General features: G+C 39.2%; 1 long non-coding RNA gene and 1 pseudogene across 2 annotated transcripts; one reads left to right on the top strand and one right to left on the bottom strand.

The window, feature by feature from the left end:
* Positions 1-71: 71 nt before the first annotated feature.
* LOC122903013 lies at positions 72-26789 on the bottom strand. 2 transcript variants are annotated; one of them, XR_006383907.1, is made up of 4 exons: positions 26728-26789; positions 25891-25953; positions 21347-21427; positions 72-176 (listed from the first exon to the last, which is right to left on the bottom strand). It is a non-coding gene; the product is annotated as an uncharacterized LOC122903013 (long non-coding RNA). The 2 variants fall into 2 exon arrangements; XR_006383906.1 differs by lacking the exon at positions 26728-26789 and adding an exon at positions 26036-26291.
* LOC122903733 lies at positions 6656-6778 on the top strand (annotated as a pseudogene).
* Positions 26790-27879: the final 1090 nt, after the last annotated feature.

Raw genomic sequence — 27879 nt, forward strand, 5'->3', positions numbered from 1 at the left:
GATCGAGTCCCGCATTGGCTCTCTGCTCAGCGAGGAGCCTGCTTCCCTCTCTCTCTCTTTCTGCCTGCCTCTCTATCTACTTGTGATCTCTCTCTGTCAAATAAATAAATAAATAATCTTAAAAAAAAAAAAACCAAAAACTTCCATATTCCTTCAAAAGGGCAACTTGACAGTGCCTGCAAAAAAAAAAAAAAAAAAAAATCAATCAATCAATAATAGAATTTTACATATTCCTTGACCAAGAAATCTCACATGTTGGAATTTATCCCGTCATCATGGATGAACACAAATACATTTCTACAAAAGTCTTTATTTCAACATTATTTATGATGGTTAAAAATCTGTAGAATCTAGATGTCCAACAATGAATGGTTTGTTAAATAAATTATACTATATCCAGAGGAATATTTCATAACATGGGAAAGTTCACCATATGCACCGTTAGGTACAAAAAATATATTACAACTCAACATATGGAGTATAATCCATTTATGTTATATGAATATACATTCATTTCTACATAACTATGTGATTATAAATATCTATTGTCCATCTGTATATTTATATATCACTATAGAAATCACCACAGACAATAGAAATATATACCCCCAAATATTCAATTCTGTAATAATTGTGTCATTGTGTAATTATGAAGAAATATTGTGTATTTCTTCTTTTTGCTCACTGAATTCTGAATTTTCTACAGTTGGCGTACATTACATTTGGAATAGGAAAAATAGTCACTCTTAACAGCCATTTGTTAATTAGGTTTTGGCAAAGAGACACACACTATTGGGCTCAAATACAATAGAAGTTTTTTTTTAAATTAACATATAATGTATTATTTGTTTCAGGGGTACAGGTCTGTGATTCATCAGTCTTACACAATTCACAGTACTCACCATAGCACATACCCTCCCCAATGTCCATCACCCAGCCATCCCATTCCTCCCAACCCCCTCCCCTCCAGCAACCCTCAGTTTGTTTCCTGAGATTAAGAGTCTCTTATGGTTTGTCTCCCTCTCTGGTTTTGTCTTGTTTCATTTTTCCCTCCCTTCCCCTATGATCCTCCGTCTTATTTCCAAATTCCTCATATCAGTAAGATCATACAATAATTGTTTTTCTCTGATTGACTTATTTCGCTTAGCAAAATACCCTCTAATTCCAACCACATTGTTGCAAATGGGAAAATCTAGGTTTTTTTGATGGCTGCATAGTATTTGTGTGTGTGTGTGTGTGTGTGTGTGTGTACACATACCACATCTTTATCCATTCATCTGTTGATGGACATCTAGGTTCTTTCCATAGTTTGGCTATTGCTGCTATAAACACTGGGGTACACATGCCCCTATGGATCACTACATTTGTATCTTTCAGGTAAATACCCAGTGATGCAATTGCTGGGTCATAGCATAGCTCTATTTTCAACTTTTTGAGGAACCTCCATACTGTTTTCCAGAGTGGCTGCACCAGCTTGCATTCCCTCCAACAGGAGGATTTCCCTTTCTAAGCATCCTCGCCAACACCTTGCCATTTTCTGACTTATTAATTTTAGCCATTCTGACGGGTGTGAGGTGATATCTCACTGTAGTTTTGATTTGTATTTCCCTAATGCTGAATGATGTTGAAGACTTTTTCATGTGTCCGTTGGCCATTTGGGTATCTTCTTTGCAGAAATGTCTGTTCGTGTCTAAAATAGAAGGGTTCTTAAATCTCCCCAAACTGTCTCGAGGTAAGTGGTTCAGTGTTATGATGAAGCGTACTCCAGTTATTCAGCAACTAGAAGATTTCTTTCACCTCATGCTGCTATTATTTGGATTTATATCCTTTTCCATTTGGTAGAAGCTGGCTAACCTCCACATCAATATTCTAGACCACAGGAGAGTCCAGGACAAGTAGATTTGTCTATAAGGAGATGGCCTGGAAGCTGCACACTTAATTTCCATCCACTGTGGGCTTCATCCTGGTCATGTCACCACACCAGTCTGCAAGGCAAGCTGTCATCTATAGCTCCCAGCCACAGATACATGTTCCACTAAAACTGAGGATGAGGAATTATTACTATAATGAAGAAGTAGGACTGAATAGTGGGAATCAATTAATAGACACTTTCCCCAGATATTATAAAGCTACAATAGTTAAAATAATGTAATTCTGTGGTACAAGAATAAATAAAATAATGGAGTAGACCAGGTAAACAAGAAACAGTCTCAAGATTCATTTAAGATTTAAACATATTTAAAAAAAGAAAGTAGCTTTTCAAATTAGGATGGGTGACAGAATGAATTATTCAATCAGTGATGTTGAGAACTGGATAACCATTTGGAAAAAAACAAAATTAGATTAAATACCAAAATATATTCCAGATGTCTTAAATACTTAAAGTGCTATAGGGAAATACTGATGCAAATGGTGACCAGATTGTACTTCTGTAGTTGGTTCCCTATTCCACAGATCTCTGGGCCTTATTGAGTTTAATTACCTCTTCATTGACCTTTGGCAACCAGAACTGCAATTCAGCCGCATAGAAGGCCATGTTTGTACTGGGTCAGAAGAGTGCTTTCTACTTTGTTTTTTTTTTTGTTGTTGTTGTTGGTTTGAGACTACCCTGTACACATCTGATTGTATTTGCTGCAAATAAAAAGTCTCCAACTCAACAACAACAAAAAACTCTATTAAAGAAATGGGCAGGGGCACCTGGGTGGCTCAGTGGTTAAGCCTCTGCCTTCGGCTCAGGTTGTGATCTCAGGAACTTGGGATCGAACCCTGCACTGGGCTCTCTGCTCAGCAGGGAGCCTGCTTCCCACCATCCCCCCCGCATGCCTCTCTGACTACTTGTGATCTCTGTAAAATAATAAATGAATAAAATCTTTAAAAAAAAAAAAGGGCAAATGACTAGAATAGACATTTTTCTAAAGATGATATGCAAATGGCCAACAAATGTATGAAAACTTGCTTAACATCACTAATCATCAGAGAAGGTAAGGACACCTAGCTGGCTCAGTTGGTAGATCATGTGGTAGAGCATGTGACTCACAATCTCAGTGTCATGAAATCAAGCCCCACATTAGGCATGGAACCTACTTAAAAAAGAAATAATAATAGAGAATCACAATAGAAATAATAGAAAATCACAAGGAGGTATCACCTCTTACCACATTCTACCCACTGATAGTAGGATGGCTACTATTAAAAATTAAAAGACAAAACAAGGGGCAACTGAGTGGCTCAGTCAGCTAAGCCTCTGCCTTCAGTTTGGGTCATGGTCTCAGGATCCTGGATTGAGCCCCACATCAGGCTCCAGTAGGGAGCCTGCTTCTCCCTCTCCCTCTGCTGCTCCTCACTTTTTGTGATCTCTTTCTGGATCAAATAAATGAATAAAATCTTTAAAAAATAAAATAAAATAATTTTTTAAAACCTAGAAAATTAAGTATTGGTAAGGATATGGAGAATTGGAAACTTTGTGGCTGTTGGTGGAAATGCAGCTGTTATGAAAAACAGTATGGCGGTTCCTCAAAAAATTAATAAAAATAGAACACCATATGATCGAGCAATCCCACTTCTGAGACACATAATGTATGACTCCACTTATATGAGGTATCTGAAGTAGACAAATTCATAGAAACAGGAAGTAGAGTGGTGGTTACCAGAGGTTGGGGGAAGAGGGAAACAGAGTTGTTATTTAGTGGGTACAAAGTTTCAGTTTTGCAACACGAAAAGAGGTCTGGAGACTGCTTGCACAATGGTAGTATACTTAACACCACTGACCTATATACTTAAAATGGTTAAGATAGTAAATTTCTGTGGTATATGTTTTTTACCATAATTAAAAAAAAATCAATCTCATCACAGAATTTGTGGTTTTAGATTGCAAGAATCAGAAATAGAGAGTTCTTATAGCTAAGCTATCCAACATAGTAGCCACCAGCCACATGTGGCCATGGAGCACTCAAAATGACTATTCCTAATTGAGATGTGCTATAACTTAATAATACACACTGAGGGTATGGGATGCCTGGCTGGCTCAGTCAACAGAGCATGAGACTTGATCTTGGGGTTTTGGGTTCAAGCCTCATGTTGGGTGTAGAGATTGCCTAAAAGTGAAATCTTAAAAAAATAACAGTAATAATACACATGGAGGTTCAAAGACCTAGTACAAAAAATATTAAATATCCAATGATTTTTATATTCATTACATGTTGAATGATAACATTTTGGATATATTATGTTAAATAAAAATACAGTATTATTATTATTTAGAAGACTTATTTATTTTAGAGATAATGCATGAATTGGGGAAGGGGCAGATGGAGAGGGAGAGAGATCATCTCCAGCAGACTCCACTGAGCATGGAGCCCCACACAGGGCTTGACCCCATGACCCTGAGATCATGACCTAAGCTAAAATCAAGAGTCAGATGCTTAATTCACTGAGCCACTCAGGTACCTCAAATAATACATTATTAAAGATAATTTTAGGGGTGCCTGAGTGGCCTAGTCAGTTAAGCATCCAACTCTTGATTTCAACTCAGGTAATGATCTCAGGTTCAAGAGATCAAGCCCAGAGTTGGGCTCTGCACACTGGGTGTGAAGCCTGGTTGAGAATCTCTCTCTCTTTCCCTCTGCCCCTCCTCCCTCAAAAAAAAGTAAATTTTACCCATTTCTTTTTATTTTTACTTTTTAAAAATGGGGATACTAAATTTGGCAGAGATTTTGGAGTTCTCAGACTAGGAGTTTTGAATAACTAGGAATAATATGTCAAGGAGTCTAATGCAGAAGGTAGATAACATAAGGACAGCTGGATGATAAAAGCAGAGAGATGGAAACTCTAAGAATCAAAAAACGTTAGAAATCAAAACCTGTGGCAGAAATAATGGGCTCATCAATAGACTACACATGAAAAAAGAATCAGTGAGCTTGAAGATAAAAGAGTAGTAACTTCCCAAACTGAAAATCAAAGAGAAGAAAAGAAAGAATGAACAAGATGGAACAGAATACACAAGTACTGTGGGACATTTACAAAAGGTGTAACATATAAGGACTACAATACCTGAAGGAAAAGAAAAGAAAAAAAAAAAAAAAAGACTTAAAATAATCATAGCTGAGAATTTTCCACAATTTGTGAGACACAAAACCACAGATTCAGGAAGCTCAGAGAATACCACACAGGATAAATAACAAAAAGTGTACACATAGGCATATTATATTCAAAATTCAGAAAATCTAAGACAAGGAGCCAATCTTGAAAGAAACCAGAGAAGGGAGAAAAAAACACCTTCTCTATAAAGGAATAAGAGTAAGAATTACATTGGCCTTTTCTTCAGAAACCATACAAGCAAGAAGAGAGTAAAATATTTAAAACATTAAAAGAAAAAGCCAGCAACAGAATTCTACATCCAATAAAATTATCTTTCAAATATGAAGGAGAGGGATGCCTGGGTGGCTCAGTCAGCTAAGCTGCTGCCTTTGGCTCAGGTCATGATCCCAGGGTCCTGGGACAGAGTCCCATATTGAGCTCCCTGCTCAGCAGGGAGCCTGCTTCTCCCTCTGCCTGCTGCTGCCTCTGCTTGTGTGTGCTTTCTCTTTGACAAATAAATATACATAAAATCTTTTTTTAAAAAAGTGAAGGAGAAATACTTTTTCAGACAAGCAAAAATTGAGAGAATTTTTCTCTAGTACACCTGCCTTGTAAGAAATGTCAAAAGAAGTTCTTTAGAGAGAAGGAAAATGATAAAGTTCAGAAAATCTGATCTACATAAAGAGAGTCTGAGAAATGAAGCATTGAGAAATGAAGGTAAAATAAAATAATTTATTTTTTTTATTCTTAATTGATCTAACAGATAACAGTTCAGAATAGTAACAACAATGATATATAGTACAATTCTAGCTTATGGACAAGTAAATTGTATGACAACCATATCATAAGGGATGGGAAGGATGAATTAGAGATACCCTATTCTATGGTACATGCACTACCCATGAAGTGATATAATGTTATTCAAAAGTGGACTTAAATTAGTTATGAGTATTTATTGTAAACTCTAAGACTTAATGACTTAAAAAGTCATGACTTTTTAAAGAAAAGTCTTGACTTAAAAAGAAAAGTTTTAAAGAAGTGTAACTGATACACTGAGAGAGGAGAGAAAAACTGAATCATATAAAATGCTCAATTAAAAACAGAGAAGGCAGAATAAGAGTGGAAGACCCAAAAAACAAAGGAAAACAAAGAACAAAAAAACCCAACCCACACACAAAAACAAAGAACAGGAACAGTGAATAAAAAAGTCATAAATATGGCATATATTAATCCAAGTATATCAGTAATCACTTTAAATGTGAATGGTCTAAATATACCAATTAAAAGAGAGAGACTATCAGAGTAGATAAAAATAACAAGACCTGGGGCACCTGGGTGGCTCAGTGGGTTAAAGCCTCTGCCTTCCGCTTGGGTCATGAACCCAGGGTTCTGGGATGGAGCCCTGCACTGGGCTCCTTGCTCAGCAGGGAGCCTGCTTCCCCCGCCCCCCGTCTGCCTCTCTGCCTACCTGTGATCTCTGTCAAATAAATAAATAAAATCTTTTAAAAATAAGTAAATAAATAAATAAATATAACAAGACCCAGCAATATGCTGTCTACAAGATTGAATATGAAGACAGAGCTTTGCGCAGTGGCAGTATCGTAGCCAATGAGGTTTATCCGAGGTGCGATTATTGCTAATTGAATATGAAGACAGATTTCAAGTAAAGAGACAGAGAAATATCTACTATGTTAACACTGACCAAAAGAAAGTGGTAGTAGCTATATTAGTTTCAGACAAATATTTCCTGCAATATCTTGGAAGGCAGGACTCATGCCAATGAGGCTCACAGCTCTAGGAGGAGTGTTTGAGAAAAGTCACAATGTATATATATCTATATCTATATCTGTATCTATATATATATATGTAGATATACTGATTGCTTTTTCTGTCTTTAGCTAAGTCCTATGAGAGGGATGAGTCCAGGCAAAAGTTAGGTCTGAAAGCAGAGTAAAATGGAATACATTTCCACTAAGGATGTTTAGTAAAATCTTTCTCATGTGCTCTTTACCAGTCAACAGGAGCCGACCAGATTAATAAAGTTTGGTTGCTTTCCTACCTAAGCCAGTTGCTTCACATGGCTTCAGGTGATATCCATCATAATATTTTGAGTGTGGATAGGAGCCATGTACCAGCCAGTGAGTAAAAGAGGAGGCTCTTCAGGCCTTCCAGACACAATGTGTGGTTGTGGTTACTTGATCGAGGAGCTGAGTGGAAGGAAATATACCAGAAATATATTAAGAATCCACAAGAATTATCTTCAAGAACTTGTAATTCTTCAACCCCTAAAGCAATCCTCAGGTTCCCCACAACTGAACCTAGGCAGGAGCATACACTTCAAATCAGTGGGTTGGGCCGCTGCCTTCGGCTCGGGTCGTGATCTCGGGGTCCTGGGATTGAGTCCCATGTCGGGCTCTCTGCTCAGCAGGGAGCCTGCTTCCCTTCCTCTCTCTCTGTCTGCCTCTCTGCCTACTTGTGATCTCTCGCTGTCAAATAAATAAATAAAATCTTTAAAAAAAAAAAAAAACATTTCAGATGTGGTCATGAAGGATAACTGATTGAAAAATCTTCCAGAGGCAGAGCCGAAAGCAGAGCAGGAATGGGGAAACAAACTTTACTGCCAGGGCAGGGAGCCTTTCACCTTAGCATGCATCACACCATTGCCATAGGGCAATGATTGCTGTTTCTCTTTCCCTCTTTTTCTGAAAGAGAATTCTTATGATCCCATTCCTAATTCACCACTGTTTTTGGTGAGTGGAGGTGGGGAGGACAGATAACTTGTTTTTCAGAAGATGCTCACATGAAAGAGTCACAGAGTATCCTGATGGAGGAATGTATGTCACAGAGATCCTAGATTTTGAACTGAGTGAAATGGTCATATGGGATTTTGTGTTGTTTCACTTGAATGTGGGACAAGTATGTTTTATCTATAGGAAGAAGGCTGAGCATGTATAATTGGCTCATCAGGGGGCTGGGCTGTATGCATTTCTCCCTCTTCCTCTAGCAACAGAATTATCAAATTTTAGATTAGCACATGGCCAGTCAGCCAAAGGCTATATTTCTCAACCTCCTTAGCAGCTGGGTTTGACTATGTGACTTGGTTCTAGTTCATGGGGTGTGAGAATTCATACATACCATACATTCTTAAGCTATTAAAAGAAATAGGCATGCTTGCCCTGTTCCTTTCTCTCTCTCCAGTGTCTGAAGAGGTGATAGGTGGCAAGAGCTAAAGCAAGCATCTCAGATTATAAGAGAGCAGCCACAGGGGTACCTGGGTGCCTCAGCTGGTTGACTCTTAATTTTGGCTCAGGTGATGATCTCAGGGTCCTGGGATCATGCTCTGTGTCCAGCTCCTTTCTTAGTGGGGAGTCTGCTGGAGATTTCTCTTTGTCCCTCTCCCTCTGCTCAGGGCCTCTTGGACTCTCTCTCTAAAATAAATAAATACATTGTTAAAAGAAAAAAAAGAGAGAGAGAGAGAGTGCAGCCAGGGTGGAGCCACAAAATAGAAAGTTAAGTGAGGTGACCCTCAGCACCTCAAAGCTGCCATATTACCCCCCTGAAATGCTTATATTCAGACTGACACAGAGAGAAATAAAGTTCTTTTTTATTTATTTGGGCCTTTGTTAAAACAATGAAAGCTTATAACCTAATTAATGCAGGTTTATGTTCAGGTATCATCTCATTACATTGTACCTCTTTTTCTTAATTGTAATTCTTTTTATTATAAGTAGCCAATCAGTAATAATATGAAGAGTATCTGGGAGCAATAACATGTAACAAGTCTACTCTAATCCAAGGACTGGAAGTTCAACCAACCCTTGCAGGATCTGAAACAGGAATTAGAGAAGATATCAGAAAAATGGGGTTATTCTCACCTCTGCTTCTATAGAACAGATTTTCTCTACATGGGTTGGTATACGACCCCATATAATTGAACTGGCTCCAACTTTACTTCATTTCCTAACAGAGACAGAATGATACCACCTTTCTGATTCCAGAGTTCCCACAATAGGGAATCTGGCCCAGCTTTGGCTAGGGTCTACTTAAATCAGGCATCCTATAGACTGGTATTAGAGAAGAAAGTTCTTAGAAAAGGTTGGTGTCAGCTTCATAGATAACCTATGGGTCTAATATATAATTAATTTATGTTTCTATCTTCTGCATTATATTTTGTTGTGAGTTGTAAAGAAATAGGAACACCCATTCATTACTGGTAGAAATGCAAATTTGCATTGTGGAGTGGAATTTGGCAACATTTAACAAAACCACACGTGTTTGACACAGCAATTGCACTTCTAGGAAGTTGTCCTCAGGAAACATCTTCAATACTATGAAAATACAAAATACATATGCACAAGACTGTTCACTACCAAAAAAAAAAAAAAAAAAAAAAAAAACCAACCAAACCAAAAAAAAAAAACCTGTTCACTACAAAGTTGTTTGTATCTGCAGTCTAAATGTCCAAACATAAAGTAATTCAAGTATGGTGCATCCATACTATGGAGTACTATGGAACTATTAAAAAAATAAATAAATAAAGTTGATCTCTATAAACTGATATGAAGAGATTTCCAGAACATATTTCTTTTTTTTTTTTTTTTAAGATTTTATTTATTTATTTGACAGACAGAGATCACAAGTAGGCAGAGAGGCAGGCAGAGAGAGAGAAGGGGAAGCAGGCTCCCTGCTGAGCAGAGAGCCCCATGTGGGGCTCAATTCAAGGACCCTGGGATCATGACCTGAGCCGAAGACAGAGGCTTTAACCCACTGAGTCACCCAGGTGCCCCCAGAATATATTTCTTAAGTGAAAAAAGGAAAATACAAAAAATATCTATGGCAGTCCACGAAATGAAGTCCACAACCTGAGAGTCCCTGAGATTTTCTGTGAAGTCAAACTCTTTTCCTCATATTACTTACAAAGTCATCACTTGTCTTTTTTCACTATGTTGGCATCTCACTGATGGTACAAAAACAATCGGGGTAAAACTACTGGGGCCACTGTAAACCAAGCTTGTGACAAGGGCACTTTACTGCAACATACTCTTGGGCAGGGGTGGGGGAGGCAATTTCACCTTGATGAAGCAGTAAAATTTGATAATTTTATTTATTTTTATTTTTTAAAGATTTTACTTATTTATTTGACAGAGACACAGTGAGAAAGGGAACATAAGCCTAGGGAGTGGGAGAGGGAAAAGCAGGCTTCCAGCTGAGCAGGGAGCCCAATGCAGAGCTCAATCTCAGGACCCCGGGATCATGACCTGCGCTGAAGGCAGACACTTAACAACTGAGCCAATTCAGGTTCCCCTAAAATTGGTAATTTTATTGAAACTTGACCCTAAGGACATGTCTTTTCAATATTTTGTGTGACTAAAGGGGAAATATACATAATTACTTCTGATGCACACAGAGTGTGATGGTTATCTCAAGGAAAAGTATTTCTGCTGTTGTCTGAGTTACAAGCTGAACTAGCCACTTTTTCATGGAACACCATTTCTACTTGAAAGAACAAATGACAGACAAACTATTGTTATTCACACATGGATATCTGATAGTTTTGTTTCATTTTGTTTTCTCAGAAATGACTGAAGTGAACCTATTTCTTCAAGCAAAACAACTGATAGTATATATTACTAGTGGTAAAATTCAAACTCAAGTCAAAATTAGAATTTTGAAAAAGTCCCACCCACTACCACGGGGTTTTTAGCATACTAATTTCAGCTTAAAGATTTTTCTGATGAATTCAGAGATGATATTAAATCAAACAATGTTTTATTCATTCTGTACAATGCAATGTATCAACATTTGGGAGATCCATATATTTAAGTGAACCATAATTTTCCAAATGACTAAAGCATGATGGTACAAAATCATGCATGGTTAAAAAATACTATTGGGGCACCTGGGTGGCTCAGTCGGTTAAGTAGCTGCCTTCAGCTCAGGTCATGATCCTAGGGTCCTGGGATCAAGCTCGGCATCAGGCTCTTTGCTCAGGGGGAAGTGTGCTTCTCCCCTACCTGCCATTTCACCTCCTTATGCTTACTCTCTGTCTCTCTTGCTCGCCCTCTCTGTGTCATATAAATAAGTAAAAGCCTTAAAAAAAAAACTCTGTCAAAGTATAAAGTAGATCCATAGATTTTAAGGTAAGAGGATTTTTTTTTTAATGTAAGAGGATTTTTAGAAGTTCACTGATAATGGCTTCAGATTCCACAAGGCAACTAACTTTTAAGAAACTATCACTATTGTGTTTTAAAGTAATATCAAAGAACATGCACAATACTTGAAAAGACTGTTAAAATACTCTTCCCTTTTCCAAAGACATGTCTGTTTCAGGCTAGCTTTTCTTTTCATGCTTCTATCAAAACAATATAACTGCAGGAGATCACTTGAAGAAGCAGAAAGAGAATTCAGCTGTATTCTATTAAGGCAGACATTAAAGAGATTTGCAAAAAAAAAAAAAAAGTAAAACAATGCCACCTTCTTTCTGTTTTTTTATTTGAGAACATGGAGTAATTTTTCACAAAAATGTAATGTGTTTACATAGGAGCTTATTATTGTTAATTTTAATTGAACTAGTAAATGTTTTAATAATTTCCCAGATTTTAATTTCTGATTAGTAAATATAATGGATATCACCCACATAAACAAAAGCTCTTCGCTTCTTCAATAATTTTTAATAATGCAAAGAGACCCTGATACTAAAAAGTTTGAGAATTGGTCATCTATAGTATACTATCATATAATAAAGAAATATACATATATCTACTTTTTTTTTTGCAAAAAGAAACACAGGAAGGAAACACTAGAAATTAATAGTCTTGGTTACCTAGAGGAGTTACCATGGTGGGAGGAACTTACAGGACTGACCCTTCTTTAGGTAAACCTTATACTTAGTATTGACTTTGGAACCACGCTACTGTTTTTGTGTCTTTTTAAGATTTTATTTATTTTGACAGAGAGAGAGAACACAAGCAGGAGGAGTGGCAGAGGGAGAAAGAGAAGCAGACTCGCTGCTGAGTAGGGAGCCTTGCGTAGGTTTCAATCCCAGGCCCCTGGGTTCATGACCTGAGCCAAAGGCAGATGTCTAACTGACTGAGCCACCCAGGTGCCCCAACGCTACTGTTTTAAATATGAAAAAATTATGATAAAATCAAAAGAATATGGGGCAACCATAAAATAGAATATAAATTTTAAAAATAAACCTAAATGCATTTCAAAAGAATAAGTCACATTGAAAAGGATGGAATGAAGAACTAACTCAAGTAACTTTTGAACATAGTATTTTGACCTTATACCCTCAGACTATAGAAAAAAAAATGAATTATATAGTAGGTTTATTCTTTACAGAGGTGTGGTTGATATATTCTAGAATTGAACATGTGATAATTGCTTAAGAGTAAGGTGACACAGTTTCTCCCTGTCAGAGAAGAGAGTTACAACTACGAAAACCAGGAAGACTGAAATGAGTCTTGCGGTGTCGGATTGAAACCATGAACTCATGGTTTTCAGCATATGGTTACAGGTGTGTGTGTGTACACACATGTCCACCTCTACCGTCTCTGACAGGTCCTAAAAGTAATGATACTCCAGTAGTTATAAACACACCTAGAGCCCAGGTCTTGGTTTCTAAATACCTTCTCTACTGAAAATTATTAGCATTTCTTGAAGAAATAATTGGTATCAAAGCTAGAACAGGAAAATCCGTATGAGTCTGGAACATTTTCCCATACCAGAAAAGAAAAAGTCCTCAAAAAATGACAGAGTCAAGTCAAAAGGATATGGGAGTCAGTTTGAGGTGCTCCCACTGGCCAAATATGAGACAATTTGAGCATCAGGATAACAGCGATTGGTTATAACCCACTGAATAGGATTTCACAAACCTATACTGATATAAATACACAAGCAAACAAACAAATGGGGAAGGAGCAGCTCTCAGTAGAACAGTAGTAGAAGGCTAATATTAATAGAATGCCAACAAATAAATGCAAAAGAAATGGTGTTAGAAACTGGTAAATAAGGGGGTGCCTGGGTGGCTCACATGGTTCAGCGTCTGCTTTCGGCTCCAGGTCCTGGTATTGAGCCCCACCTTGGGCTCCCAGATCAACAGGGAGTTTGCTTCTCCCTCCCCACCCCGCCTCTCCCCCCCCCCCCCGCTTGTGCTCTCTCTATCTCCCTCTCAAATGAATCAATAAAATCTAAAAAAAAAAAAAAAGAAGAAGAAGAAGAAGAAGCTGGTAAATATGATGGTTATATTTGATTCAAGCTAGAATCACAGTGGATTGACACCACCTTACCCAAGTAATTAAAATTAGTATTACCAGTAAGGGGACAAGTCAACATTGAAATCCTAGTGCCACCTAATACAATGTACTGAGAAAGGCATAATGTCACTTTTGCGATATATCTGTCAAAAATGCACAGCGCTATCTAATTATGAAAAAAGGTGAGGCAATGCCAGAGTGTGCTATTGTAAAATAACAGGACTTACTCTTCAAAAATGGCAAGGTTATGAATGACAAAAACCATCTGTTCCAGATGAAAGGATACTGAGTAAACATACGTGCAATTCTAGATTGGGTCTTAGCCTAGAAATTTTTGCTTCTTATGAAAAACATTTTTTGACAACTAGCAAAATATGAATCTGGTCTGTATTTAGGGTAATAGCATTATATCAATATTAGTTCCCTCATTTTTTCTTAAAGACCCATTTATTCCTTTGAGAAAGAGACAAGGTAGAGGGAGAGAGAGAGCATGAGGGGGAGGAAGAGAGAATCCTCAAGCAGATTCCCCATCAAGTGCAGAGCCTGATGTAGGGCTCAATCCCAGGACCCTGAGATCACACCCCAAGTCAAAACCAAGAGCCGGCCACCCAACTGACTGAGCCACCTAGGTGTCCCATTAGTTTCCTAAGTTTGATCATTGCATCATGTAAGGGGATGTCCTTGTTGTTAAGAAATAAACACGTGGAGGGTGCCTGGGTGGCTCAGTGGGTTAAGACGCTGCCTTTGGCTCAGTTCATGATCTCAGGGTCCTGGGATCAAGCCCCGCATCAGACTCTCTGCTCAGCAGGGAGTCTGCTTTCCCTTCTCTCTCTGCCTACTTGTGATCTCTCTCTCTCTGTAAAATAAATAAATAAAACCTTAAAAAAAAAAAAAAAAGAAATAAACACGTGGGCGCCTGGGTGGCTCAGTGGGTTAAAGCCTCTGCCTTCGGCTTGGGTCATGATCCCAGGGTCCTGGAATCAAGTCCATCATTGGGCTCTCTGCTCAGTGGGGAGCCTGCTCCCCCACCCCTGTCTCTCTGCCTGCCTCTCTGCCTACTTGTGATCTCTCTCTCTCTATCAAATAAATAAATAAATAAATAATCTTTTTAAAAAAGAAGAAATAAACATGCAAGTATTTTGAGCTCAAGGGGGCAACATACCTGCAACTTATTCTCAACTGATTAAAGAAAAAAGGGACATATCTATGGGAAATTATTTTGTGTGTGTGTGTGTGTGTGTGTAAAATGAACCAAACCTGAAGAATCTGGGTGGTGAAGCATATATGGGAGTTATTTGTACTATTCTTACCACTTTTTTGTAAAGTCATAAGTATGTTTAAAAAAAATCACAAAACAAAAATAAATGAGAAAATAAGGATATTCAGACACAAGCTCTAACATGGATGGAACTTAAAGACATTATACTCTGTAGATTAAGTCTCAAAAGCACAAATATTGTATGATTTAACTTATCTGAGGGACCTATAGTAGTAGTCATAGAGACAGAAAGTAATAGAGAGGTTGTGAGGGGCTAGGGAGAAGGAAGAACAGAGAGTTAATGTTCAGTGGGTAGAAACTTTCAGTTTAGGGTCATGAGAAAGGTTCTAGTGCTGGAGATGGTAGCCCAGCATAGTAAAGGGGCTTAATGCCACAGAACTGTACACTCAAAAGGGTACCCTGTACCATTTTGCATTATGTATAATTTACCACACATACAAAAAAAAAAGTAAATGAAGGTTGACAGCCCCAGATTTCTACTTTAACTACTTTAACGCTTTCTGGGGAAGCGCTGCTTCCCCAGAACTGATTACAAACTGCAGATTCATTCAACAAAACATTTAAGGAACAGCCTCCTTCCAGACCAGAGGTCTCGTAACATCCTGACAAACACAGTAAGAAATGGCCTATTTAAGTAATAGTTATGAGCTGGCTCAGGAAGTAATCTCAGTCACTGGAGTAATGAGCCAACAGCCCAACTGCAGGCATCCCAAGGATGGTGACCAAAACCCAAGCATCCTGCAAGCCTTTGCCTGTTGCACCCTTTGACCTCTGCCATATGAACAGGAAAATTAAAGCAAACTGAAACGGCTGACTTGTGCAGTCTGAGTTCTGGCACTGGCTTGGCCCGAAGTAGGTCCACATTCTCAACTAGGTTACTCATTATTCTTTTATAGAATCAACAGTGGTAAAGTGTCTTCTATACTTGAAGTACTTGTAGTAATTGCCTGTACAGCATCAAATAACAAGGTGCCATAAATCTTGTCTTATTTTTTAGAAACTTCGAGTACCATGTGAAAAAAATCATTTCCCTTTTCACAGCTACAGTGACATTTCAGGCCTTCCATCTTTATTTATTTTTTTTTTCCCAAGCCTTCAATTTTTTAAAACCCCTTTAACCAGACTCTTTGCCTCTAATTCATTCTGGAGAAAATGGCAAACTTTGTCCTCCAAAAGTATTGCCAAACAGTCACCATTCCCTACAGAATAAGGCCTCATACCCCACCCACCTCAGCCTAGCAGTTTGACCTCAATATGTCTTTTAAGGTTTACCTTCCATCTATCTGCCAAATTAGACCACTGAACCTTAGAATGAATCCCCCAAAGAGTGCACTCATTTTTAAGACTTTAAATATACATTGGTGAGTTGTTCTCTCACCAGTTTTGAACACGAGATTTCCTTTTTTTCAAAACCTTGCCAATTCTACTGCCTTCAGCTTTTATTTTTATTTTTATTTTTTTTTTAAGATCTTATTTATTCATTTGACAGAGAGATCACAAGTAGGCAGAGAGGCAGGCAGAGAGAGAGAGAGAAGGAAGCAGGCTCCCCGCTGAGCAGAGAGCCCGATGCGGGACTCGATCCCAGGACCCCGAGATCATGACCTGAGCCGAAGGCAGCGGCCTAACCCACTGAGCCACCCAGACGCCCCATGCCTTCAGCTTTTAGAATTCACTAAATAACTCGTCTTTTTTCCTCCTTTGAACTCCAGGGCACATTCATCTATTGTTCTTTGCTTGCTTAATTTTCACACCAGCCAGCTTCACACTGTACACATAGTGAGCACTCAAGAATATTTGTCAATATTTGCCAAGTGACTTAATATCACTATTTCATTCATGCATAACCTCTCATTGTACCTAGAACCTGAGGCCAAGGTCTTTTCTTTAACTAAAAAAAATAATACCTACTGTTTTTTGTGATGATGAAAGATAAGTCCAAGCTCACTGCAGGAAAAGCTACAAGAGGGCCCCTGGGTGGCTAAGTTGGTTAAGCATCTGCCTTTGGCTTTGGTCACGATCCTACTAGGGTCCTGGGATAAGCCCCACAGTGGGCTCCTGGCTCCTTCTGCCTGCCCTCCCCCTGCTCTCTCTGTCACTCTCAAATATACAAATAAAGTCAGGAAGGAAGGAAGGAAGGAAGGAAGGAAGGAAGGGAGGGAGGAAGGAAGGAAGGAAGGAAGGAAAAGAAAACCTGCAAGAGAGAGGGGAGGTATAATCTCACAACTTGGACACTGACACTATTTTACATTGAGAGTGATGGACTTAAGGCAACAGATAAAGCTGAATTCTAGACATACACAATTTTATTTTGTTTTGTTTCTGTGGACATTGAAATTGTGTCTGGAGTGGATAATGGTTAGAGTGTAGATCTAGAGGACCCCAGCTAAAAGAATATAAATCTCCAATTTCCTTGACCTAGAAGAAAGAATACAAACTCCTGAAAGTCCTCCGAGCTTTCTGGGCTTTATTACTCAAGAACAATCCGCAGCTTGGACAACTGCTCTGTGTGAGTGGCGGGCGTGGGGATGGAGGGGTGGCCTCTAATCCTACAGCTAATCAGTTAATCGATAAGGAATGAATGTCAACTTCCCATTCCAACATTGTAAGGTTTTTTTTCCCAGCTTAGACAGCCTGTTACCAGATAAGGATTCCTTAACAGTAACTTCATTAAACCTTCTTTTCACGGCTTGAAGTTGAACAAACTAAATTTGTGTTATTATTCTCCCTGGATCAGAGTTTTTTGTGTTTTTCATGCAAGTTACAATTTATAAAATAAAATACAGATTTTGGAGAAATGGGAAAAGCAAGTGTACATTTAAGTTCTATTGGAGAGAAGACTTTTCCTAAACAATATCATTAGTATGAAAAACGGAGACTTTATTTTGTGAATTGAATTTCAACTACAAAGAAGGGCTTGTATCTCAGACTGTGGCGCGGTGGGGGGGGCGGTTTCTCAAGAATTCTTGGAGGCTCAACAAAATGTCGACAGAAGGCAAAGCACTGTGCTTACAGAATCATTAATCTGTTTAGAAAATGCACTTTGTAATCAGACAAATACGAAGTGACAAGTGACTGATGAAGGAGAAGTTTGTGTAGGCTTTTTCCTATATTCTTTCCCATAAAAGGCTGGTAGGTGAACATATGATTTTATTAGATGAAAACAAAGTGAACCTAACTCAAGAAATCTAGACCCTTTTTTGAAACGGTTGTTTTGTTTAGTTTTTAAAACTTAGTTTTAAAACTAAGGGGCGCCATGACTGACTCTTCATTTCAGTGTTGTGAGTTTGAGCCCCCACACTGGGCGTGGGGCCGACTTAAAATTTAAAAATAAATAAAATAAAAATAAATAAAAATAAATGGGATTCTTGTGAAGTACAAAATATTTAGAACTCACCGATTTCTGATTTCCAGCGAGGGATAATGTGTCCAAGAATTATGAGACAGACAGAGAGAGAAGGAAGGAGGCAAAGGAGAAAGGGGGGGGAGAAGTAAAAACAGTTCAGCTACTTGAAATTCTACTTTTTTCAAACTTTATGGTCAGATTGTCATGATTCTACCCTGTGGAATAAGGCCTGTGTGTGTTTTCATGTTACCATCTGGCTGCACTGGCTGAAAACAACTCCACACTAGATGTATCAAATCTTTCTAGACTTTCCTCCCCCATCTCCCTATTTTTTTTTTTTTAAAGATTTTATTTATTTATTTGACAGAAAGAGAGATATCAAGATCACAAGTAGGCAGAGAGGCAGGCAGAGAGAGAGGAGGAAGCAGGCTCCCCGCCGAGCAGAGAGCCAGATGTGGGGCTCGATCCCAGGACCCTGAGATCACGACCCGAGTCAAAGGCAGAGGCTTAACCCACTGAGCCACCCAGGCGCCCCCCCCATCTCCCTATTCTTGTCTCTCACATACACAGGACACACCCAAGGAGGAAATAATTGCCTTAAACACCTTTGTAGCCATTAGTTTTTAAATGTAATTTATTTCTTTACGGCCAGTAACGTAAAACAGTAGTTCTAGAGATCTCAAAGTGAGATACTGATTCGATGAACATGTTGCCTGAACCAAAAAAAAATCAGAGGACACGTGGTCTGACTGTTCAACTAGGAGAAATGGCAATAACTATTTGAAGATAGAATTGTCCAAAAAAAAAATTTACCTCAGTTATGGCCCTAAAAGAGGCTAGGAGAACTAACAGCCTTAAAATGCCACCTACAGATAAGATGTAATTGTTTTCCCTGGCAAGAAGAAAATGTTTAATGATAGCAACAGAAATAACTAGAAAGGAAGGTACAACAGGGCATCATTCTGGGACTTCTTCTTAGCCCCCTAGTACACGAACCACTTAGACTAGGGAATGAAGAGTTACCAGCCAGAACATTAACTGTAAGAGCTTATCCAGAAATGATATGATGTCTGGTATTTGCTTCAAAACAATACAGGAGAGAAGGGAGTACGTGAGTATGAAGCCAGAGCGGCCTTGGGCTGATAACTGTTGCATCTAAGTGATGGGGATGTGAGGATTCATTATACTAGGATCTCCATATTAGATATTTAAATTTTTCCGTAATAAAAAGTAAAAAAGCAAATCAAAGAAAGACATTCTAGGCATGACAAGAGTCTTTGTTTCTGAGGTCACCTGGCTATTTTTAAGATCTTTTTTAAAAACTGTATTCCGGACTAGTACACTTGAGTGTGGACTGTTGCCAAGCACAAACAGAAGGGGAGAGAAAAACAGGGACTGATTCAAACATTTATTTCACCTTGAACAGGAGACCTGATCATCTACCCTGTAAATGTGTTGCTGAGGACAGCTCCCAAAACGGGTTGGAAAAATAAAATAAAAATATATCTAAGTTTTAAAAATAAAGTATATCCAAGTAGCTTGGACATGAGGATGTTTTCCTGCCTTTTATGGTAATATGGGAGAGTTGTTTTGGCTTTTTCATGACATCCTGTGGAGGCCTGCTGAACACTTCAGGAGATAACAGATTGTTCCCTTGTTCCCAAATATGCCAGAAGAGAAAGCCTTGACTTAAATGTTCCATGCCTTTCAGGGGATATGCTGACTCCCTCCCTCCACTGATAGCATGTATGAATTTGTTTTGTGGGAAAGCATCTTGCCCTATTTTTACATGTTAGAATACTTGGCCAAATTTTCTATAAAAATTACCTGCATTGGGATTAACCTTTCTAATTTTGTAGATTTGGTCATCTAGTTCAACAATGTAAATGGTTTGACAGCCTTTGTTATTGTGTCCTGAAAAAGGCAATGAATAATGAGCTCCCAGGGTGTCACTGGGGGTTATTCTCACTTGCTAATGATTAACCACCCATGGCTCCTGGCCTGCAGAGCCAGACTTAAAGGCCCCAAATACAACTTCATACTTCTATTTTAGATCCCTGCTTATTTTTTATATAGGGGCTTCGAAAATCCCCTCGAACTCAAGCCAGAACAAAACCTCAATGTGCAATAAATGGGGAGTGATACATAAATTATATCCCCAGTTGTAATGGACTATTATTTGGTCATTAAAAATGATGATGGTGGACATGTTTCCAAGAAATGTTAAAAGAAGTTCTTAAGAGAAAAGGAAATAACACAGGTCAGAAACTCAGACCTACATAAAGGAAGAGCACAGAAGGAGTAAATGATGATAAAATAAAATGATGTACGCTCCCTGCACCAGCCTATAATGGGGTACTTGCCTCTCTAACTCCATTTCACCTCTCTCTCTCTTCTCAGACTTGTACAAGATGAAAAAAAGTAAAAGCCCCTTTATTGTGCATCTTATTTCCTTCCTTTTCTTCCTTCAAAAGTAGCCATTGTGAATATTTCCTTGAGTTAATATTTGAGTTTCATTCCCAAAAATATAGGCATAAAATATTTTACACAAAAGGGATAATTGTTCTGTACCCTGCTTTAAAAGACCTTATAAATATATAATTAATCTTTAATATAGTAACCTTATCACTATATATTATTAATTAGTCTAATATACTATTTTTTAAATTTTTTAAACATTTTATTTATTTGACAGAGAGAGACAGCAGGAGAGGGAACACAAGCAGGGGGAGTGCTTGAGGGAGAAGCAGGCTCCCCACTGAGCAAGGAGCCCTTTGTGTGGCTGGATCCCAATACTCTGGGATCCCTACCTGAGCCAAAGGCAGATGCTTAATGACTGAGTCACCCAGGTGTCCCTAATTTACTATTTTTGTTCTAATGACTGCTACATTAGTTTTCATGGGTTTTTAAATCCAGATTCCTTTTTTTTTTTTTTTTTTTTTGGGTGACCTGCCTACCTACAGACTTTGCCTAACTTTTTAAACACAGAACTCTTCTTTCCTATAGTCTGTAGGAGTTCTTCATAAATTAGATAAATTGGTCTTGTGCCTGAAATATGCTGCAAGTATTTTTTCCCACTTTCTTTGCTTTTGGAAAATGTATGGTGTTTCTCCTCAAAAGTAAGTTCTTTGAAGACACAAAATGTTTATAAATGTTTATATCTTTTATTGTCTCTTGATTTTATGAGTTGATTAGAGAGGCCTCCCTCACTCCAAGATCATATCTATGTCTTCTTTCAGAACAGGCTGTGTCAACCTTGGCACTATAGGCTCCATGGGCAAGATAATTTTTGTGTGGTCCGTCCTAGGCATGATAGAACGCTCAGTGGCATCCCCAGCCCCTATCCACTAGATGCCCAGTAGCATCCCCCTCCTCTCAGGTTAAACTCACCAAACACGTTTCCAGAAGATTGTCCTCTGGGAAGAAAAATCACCACATGCATAGGATCCATATGCCTGGACAACCACTGTTCTAGAACACGCATAAGTACCTTTTTAATTACTTTAACATTTTAATCTTTATTTTATCTATCTAGCTATCTATTTATTTATTTATTTAAAAGATTTTGTTTTTATGTAATCTCCACAGCCAACACAGGGCTCAAACCCATAACCCGGAGATCAAGAATCACATGCTCTATTGACTGAGACAGACAGGCACAGCATTTTAATCTTTGATTCAGGTGAATTTTATTTCTGTTAAAGAAGTGAGATTGAGACCCTGCTTTATTTTTATTTATTTATTTATTTTTTTTAAAGATTTTATTTATTTATTTGACAGAGAGAAATCACAAGTAGATGGAGAGGCAGGCAGAGAGAGAGAGAGAGAGGGAAGCAGGCTCCCTGCCGAGCAGAGAGCCCGATGCGGGACTCGATCCCAGGACCCCGAGATCATGACCTGAGCCGAAGGCAGCGGCCTAACCCACTGAGCCACCCAGGCGCCCCGAGACCCTGCTTTATTTTTAACTACGAGTAGTCAACTGTCCCAATTCAATTTACCCCTGCTCTGAAAAGACACCTTTGCGAAAAATCTAAATCTCCATATATAATCTAATGTGTCTCATTGTTCTTTGTTTTCTCTTCCTTTTTCTCTTGGTACAAAACTTTTACATTTTAATTATTATTAACTTCTCAATATACTTTAGGGGCACCTGGCTGACTCAGTCAGTGGGACATGTGACCCTTGACGTCCTGCTGTTAAGTACAAGCCCCACGTTGGGTAAGAGATAAATTAAAAATAAAACCTTTAAAAATATAATATACTTTGATACTTGGAGGGGCTTCCCCTGCCCTCTTTCATCCCTAGTGCTTCTCTTTCAGAATTTCCCTGCCTATAGTGAACTCTTTAATTTTGATGAACTGTGGCAATTTTTAGAAATCCTGTTGGTATTTTAATGGAAGTTGCTTTAAATTTAAAGATTGATTTGGGGAAAATAAACATCTTTATGCCTTCACTACTGAATCTTCCTAGAAAGAATAAATTATATCTTTTATTTTACTTAAGTCTTCCTTTATGTCCCTCAGTAGGGTTTTAAAGTTTCCTTCATAAAACTCGCACATATTTCTTACTAAATTTATTCCTAGATATTTCATCATTTTATTGCTATTATAAATGGGTCGTCCACAGCATTAGGAAGAGGTAATGGTGATAAATGGAAACATGTGAATGAATTAACCCTTTGACAAAAGGAGGAGAAAGGGAATAAGTTAAAAACAAACGGGTATGATATTCGGAAAGTCTTATTCTTGCTGCATAAATATGGTACTTATTCCAAATGATACATATTTTTTTAAAAAGGACACATCGCCTCCTTGCATTCATTACTGGTTCACCTAACCTTGTTCCCTCAATGTTAATTCACTCCTTTTAATTCTTTGTCAGATGAACAAAAGCAGACTGTTTCTTACTTATCCTTCTAAAAAAAAAGAATAAAGAAGAACATGCAAACAACCAATATAATAAAATATTTCACAAAAGTCATGAATCAGGAAAAAGAAGAATTAAAAATTGCCAATAAATACATTAAAATGTGCTCACCTTCTCAAACAAAGAAATGTGAACCTTACAAAAGTTAGGTGCCGTTTATTTCCCCAGGTGACTGACGAACTGAAATTGATTGTTAATATGTAAAGGCGTAGAGAAAGAGGAACCTTTCTCACATACTTTTGGTGTGATTTTTAAATATGTAAGATGATTTAGAGGGCCATTTGGCAATATCTATGAAAAACACATACTTTTGACCTAGCCATTCCACTTCCCAGGGACCCTACAAATGTACTGAAGCCCCCAGAAATCTGTATAGGAGCTGACATTCTGTTGAGACACACTAGTTTACAATCAGGAGACGTTCCCTTGATTTGGATGGTGAGCCCATCCATGTTCTCTCAATTGTCAAGTATTTCAAATATAATCGGACTATCTTTTTGTGCTTAGTTACAAACTAGAACTATCTAAATACTCATCACTAAGCAAATTGTTACATAAGTGGAAAAAAGCAAACTACAGAATATAATTATTGTTTGGATCATTGTCTAGGGATTCAGAGTGACAGGACAAATTATTTAACCTCCCCAGACTCCAACAACTTCATTTGTCAGATGGGGTAATAACAAGGAATACTTCTTAGGGTTGTTTTCCAGGAATAAATAAGACTAAATAAGTGAAATGTTTGGAAACTGGCTGGCATGTTATATTCAACAAATGTTGACTGTAATTATTGTAATCTTTTCATTAATGGTTCTTATACTCTCATTTTGTCTTCTTTCCTTTTCTTTCTTTCTTTCTTTCTTTCTTTTTTTTTTTTTTACTTTCTTTCTAGAAAGCTCTATACCCAACATGGGGCTTGAACTCACCACCTTAAGATCAGGAGTCACATGGTCTATCCACTGGGCCAGCCAGGTGTACCCACTTACAGTCTCATTTGCGTACATTATTTTGTTTAGTAAATATTTATTGAGTATCTATGATGTATGAGGCATTGTGCTAAGTGCATGAAAATTTCATAATGATCATACATTTTAGAAGGGGATCAAAGGAAAATAAGTTAACAAATAAGCAAAATAATTAAAAATTGTGGTTATGGAAGAGATGAAGAAAGGGTTGAGCTGGATCAGTGGTTCTCAGCCAGAGGTAATTCCTACATCCCCATGCCACCACCACCATTTCCATCCCCTCTGGACGACATCTGGCAATGTCTAGAGATGTTTGGTAGGGAGGGTACTACTGGCAAGTATTGGTTAGCAGTCAGGAATGCTGCTAAACCATGCACAGGACAGCCCCTGCAACAAAGAATTAGCCAGCCCCAAATGTTAACAGGGTTTGGCTGAGAAACCCTGAGCTAGGTGGTGACAGTGAGGGGTGAGAGGGGTACCTGAACTTAGGTCAGAAGGTCAGAACTTAGGTCAGAGACTTCTCTGGGGTGACATTTAGGACAAATTTTGACTAGGGAAAAAGAGCCAGACTTGCAGCAAGAGCATTGGCTGGATCAAGCTGGCCCTCCAGCGAGAGTTTAAAGTTCGAGCCAGACTTGGGTCCAACCTGGGCACAGAGGACTTGAAAACAACAAATAGCAATGAAAAATTCCTTATATTAGTGTGTAGTATACATATGCCCCCACAGAGAGTAAAGGGGGCAATTAGGAGGCCTTTACATTTTAGCTGTCTTGTTGAATTTTAGAGAATAGCATTTTTTTTTTTTTTTTTTTAATTTAAAAATGGGGGCTGGGGGCTGGGTGGCTCAGTCCTTAAGCGTCAGCCTTCAGCTCAGGTCATGATCCCAAGGAGCCGGGGCTCCCTGCTCCACTAGAAGCGCTTCTCTCCCTCTCCCTCTACCGCTGCTGTGTTCCTGCTCTATCTGCTATCTGCTCTCTCTGTGTCAAATAATAAATAAAATCTAAAAACAATAAATAAAATAAATAAAAATGGGGGAGGGGAGAGTATAAAAGCAGAGGGATGGAAGATAGCCTCTTGTAAAACTATACGTAGATTTCAGAGAGGGCGATCTTAGAGCATGCCCCACCTGTTCAGGAGGCCCTGGTGTATCATCTGTGGTTAGGCTCTGCTCTTCATCACCTTCTACATCCAATGGACCTTCCCCCAAAGAATGACAGAGATCACCTGATTTAAAGCCAGATATCTATGTCCAATACTTGGTTTTATATCTTTTAGTTTTGTTGTATATGATGTGTTACTTATCTTGACTTTAAGGGGGAAAGAATAACCCACCTTACAGTTTGTGTATTAAATGAGATAATTTAAGGAAGTGTTTCATAAACTGGAAAACACAATATAGATACACGCTGTTGAGAATAAAAGGGGAAAGGCTGTGCTCAACTAATAATCTTTTTGCTTTGTTACCTTGATTCCAAACCCCCTCTAGGTAAAGAAAGATGAGGAATGGACTGGAGAGGGGAAAAGCCTGGAAAAGGAAGTGCATGCCAAGAGGAAAGTGATTACAAACAGAAGTTGTAGCCCCAGTTACATTATTCATGCAACTAAGAGCAGGGAGAGTAATCCTGATGGGGTGGATAAAATCACCACAAGATGATTGTTACAGCCCAGGCCCTTGGAAAGACAATGGCCAGCTTCTCCAAAAGCAGCCCAAGAACCTCTGACCTGAGATGTCAAAAGTTGATTATGGAATTCTGGTGCAGTATTTGGAGCCCAGCAGTCTGCATATTTTATAAAAGTATCTGTTCCCCAGAGACCAGAAGCAAAAGGGATCCAGCCACTGTGTGAGTCATCATCCTTGCTGGATGGAAATCACTCTTTATCAATGGCTGTCCAGTAGATGGAGGAAATAAACACATTCTCTGCTCACCTGAATATATATATATATATAACTGCACACTGCACACACTTTCCTGGCTTATTTGCCTTTTTGTTTCTTGCTGAGTTTTTGCGTTGGAAGGGTTTGTACGCTGTGGATTAACTTACCCAACTGTCTTTCTTGGTCCTGAGGCGGCTTCAAAAGATGACACCAAATGGAACTTTGTGTGCCTAGAGGGAAAAAATAAATAATGGTGAAAAACGTGTATCAGCGGTCTTCTCCAGCACCAAGCACCTTCTCACTTTTACTCACATAATTTTCCAATTTAACGCTCATATGAATTCAGCAAGTAATATGTAGCAAAAAAGAGAATCTATAGCATTTCTTTTAGCACTGGAAGGAAACTCAAAAGTCATTGGATCAGTTTAATCGAGAAGCCCGGCCTGGGACATTAAGGGACTGACAGAGCCAGAACTGAAACTTGTTTTTCCACCTTGAGAAAAGCAAATAAACAAAAAATATCCTAAGCAATTGCGGGTTTTTTGAGCCCACTCTGTCGGGTTGTTTTCCTTCCCTGTGTTATGCAGACTCCAGGCACTCTCTTCCCAGAATGCAACAATCCAAAGCTCCAAACAAGTTTGAGACCAGCCTGAGGTGGGGGTGGGGGTGGGGGTGGAGGTGAGAGACTCTACTGGAGAGCCATCACAAGAGATGATGCCGGTGTTCCTCTTTGGTGCATCTCGTCAGATTTAATAACAGCTTTGATATGATTCGCTCGAGCAAAAGGTGAGCATTGGCCGGATCAAGCCGGCCCTCCAGCGAGAGTTTAAAGTTCGACTGTTTTCCTCCTCGCAATTTGAAAGAGGCTTTTAATTCTCCCCGCTCCTTCCTCTTCCCCTGTAAAGTTTGTTTTCTAGCTATAAAGTCGCTTCAGTACTTGGTTTCCATGCCGGTTGCCTGAGAATCGCAATAATTAGCCAAGTTCACTTAGACGAAAAAGATACCTTTGTGTACCTAATGAGAGCCACCGCGTGGCCAAGGATAACCACGCAGAAGGAAACATTTTTGTCTCGCGCTTCTGTAAACGGGGAGGGGGAGGGTTAAGCCGACCCGAAGGCGTGTTTTGTGGAGTGGCTTCGAAAACGGTCGAGGCAGCCGAAGCAGCTTTCGAAGTTAGCAAACAAAGCGTCTCCCCAGTAACCGCCCGGTTCCAGACGAAGCTCCTGCCACTCAGACCGCGGAGTCGCCGCGTCGGCCGGCCCCCGGCTCCTCCTCCCTGCGTCTCCCCTCGCTCCTCGCTCCTCCCTCCTCCCAGTTCCCCAACGGATACAAGCCACCAATCCCAGCAACAAACAACCCTTCAAATGCAAGAACGCCGCGGCCCTCTAACGGGCGGCCCCCCACCCCCTCCCCGCCCCACATCTGTCCTGCACTCGGGCGCAGCAGCTGATTCATCTCCAGCCAGGCCGAGGGAAGGAACTGTGCTCCAGCAAGTTGCAGGGTAGCTTCCAGGCTGGTGGTTTCCCCTAGGACCATGTTTCCCCCCCTTTGCCGTTTTAGATGTGTGTTCTCTTAGGTGCCGAGCAGGCGGCAAACCACAGAAGAAAAAAATCGTAAGGCTGCTGCCTTCTTAGAATGACGCTTTTTTCCTTGTTTATTCATTTTAAGTCCTGTAATTGGTAAAACCACCCAAGCTTTGTAAACTCTGGCCTTAATTCACTCTCGAGGCGGGGGTGTCTTTTTTTTGGGAGGGCGAGTGGGTGGGAGGTTGGCTTTAATTTTCAGCGTAATCCTAAAACAGAGGCTCCAAAGTCTAGTTAGTCATCGTTTGGCTGCCTTAGTCCTCGGGTTTAACCTTATTTCCACGGAGCTTTTCCTGCCGGCTTCTCCATCGAGGTTACAAAACAAAAACAGCACAGAGCCGAAACTGGAGGCAGACTCGGGCGCTGACGTCTCTAGTAGTCTTATTTGCGTTGTTGTTGTTGTTGGGTTTGTTGCTTTTTGTGTTTTGTTGGGGGTTTTTTTGTTTGTTTTTTAGTGATGGGGAAAGCCATACAGTGGCATGCGACAGTTCGTCTGCCTCAAAACAACAGGACACACACGCGCGAAAACTAGACCCAGCGGAGAGGGCGGGGAGGGGGCAGGCGTTTCTTGAA

The sequence above is a fragment of the Neovison vison genome, chromosome 3 (genome assembly GCF_020171115.1).
Source record: "Neovison vison isolate M4711 chromosome 3, ASM_NN_V1, whole genome shotgun sequence".
NCBI lineage: Eukaryota > Metazoa > Chordata > Mammalia > Carnivora > Mustelidae > Neogale > Neogale vison.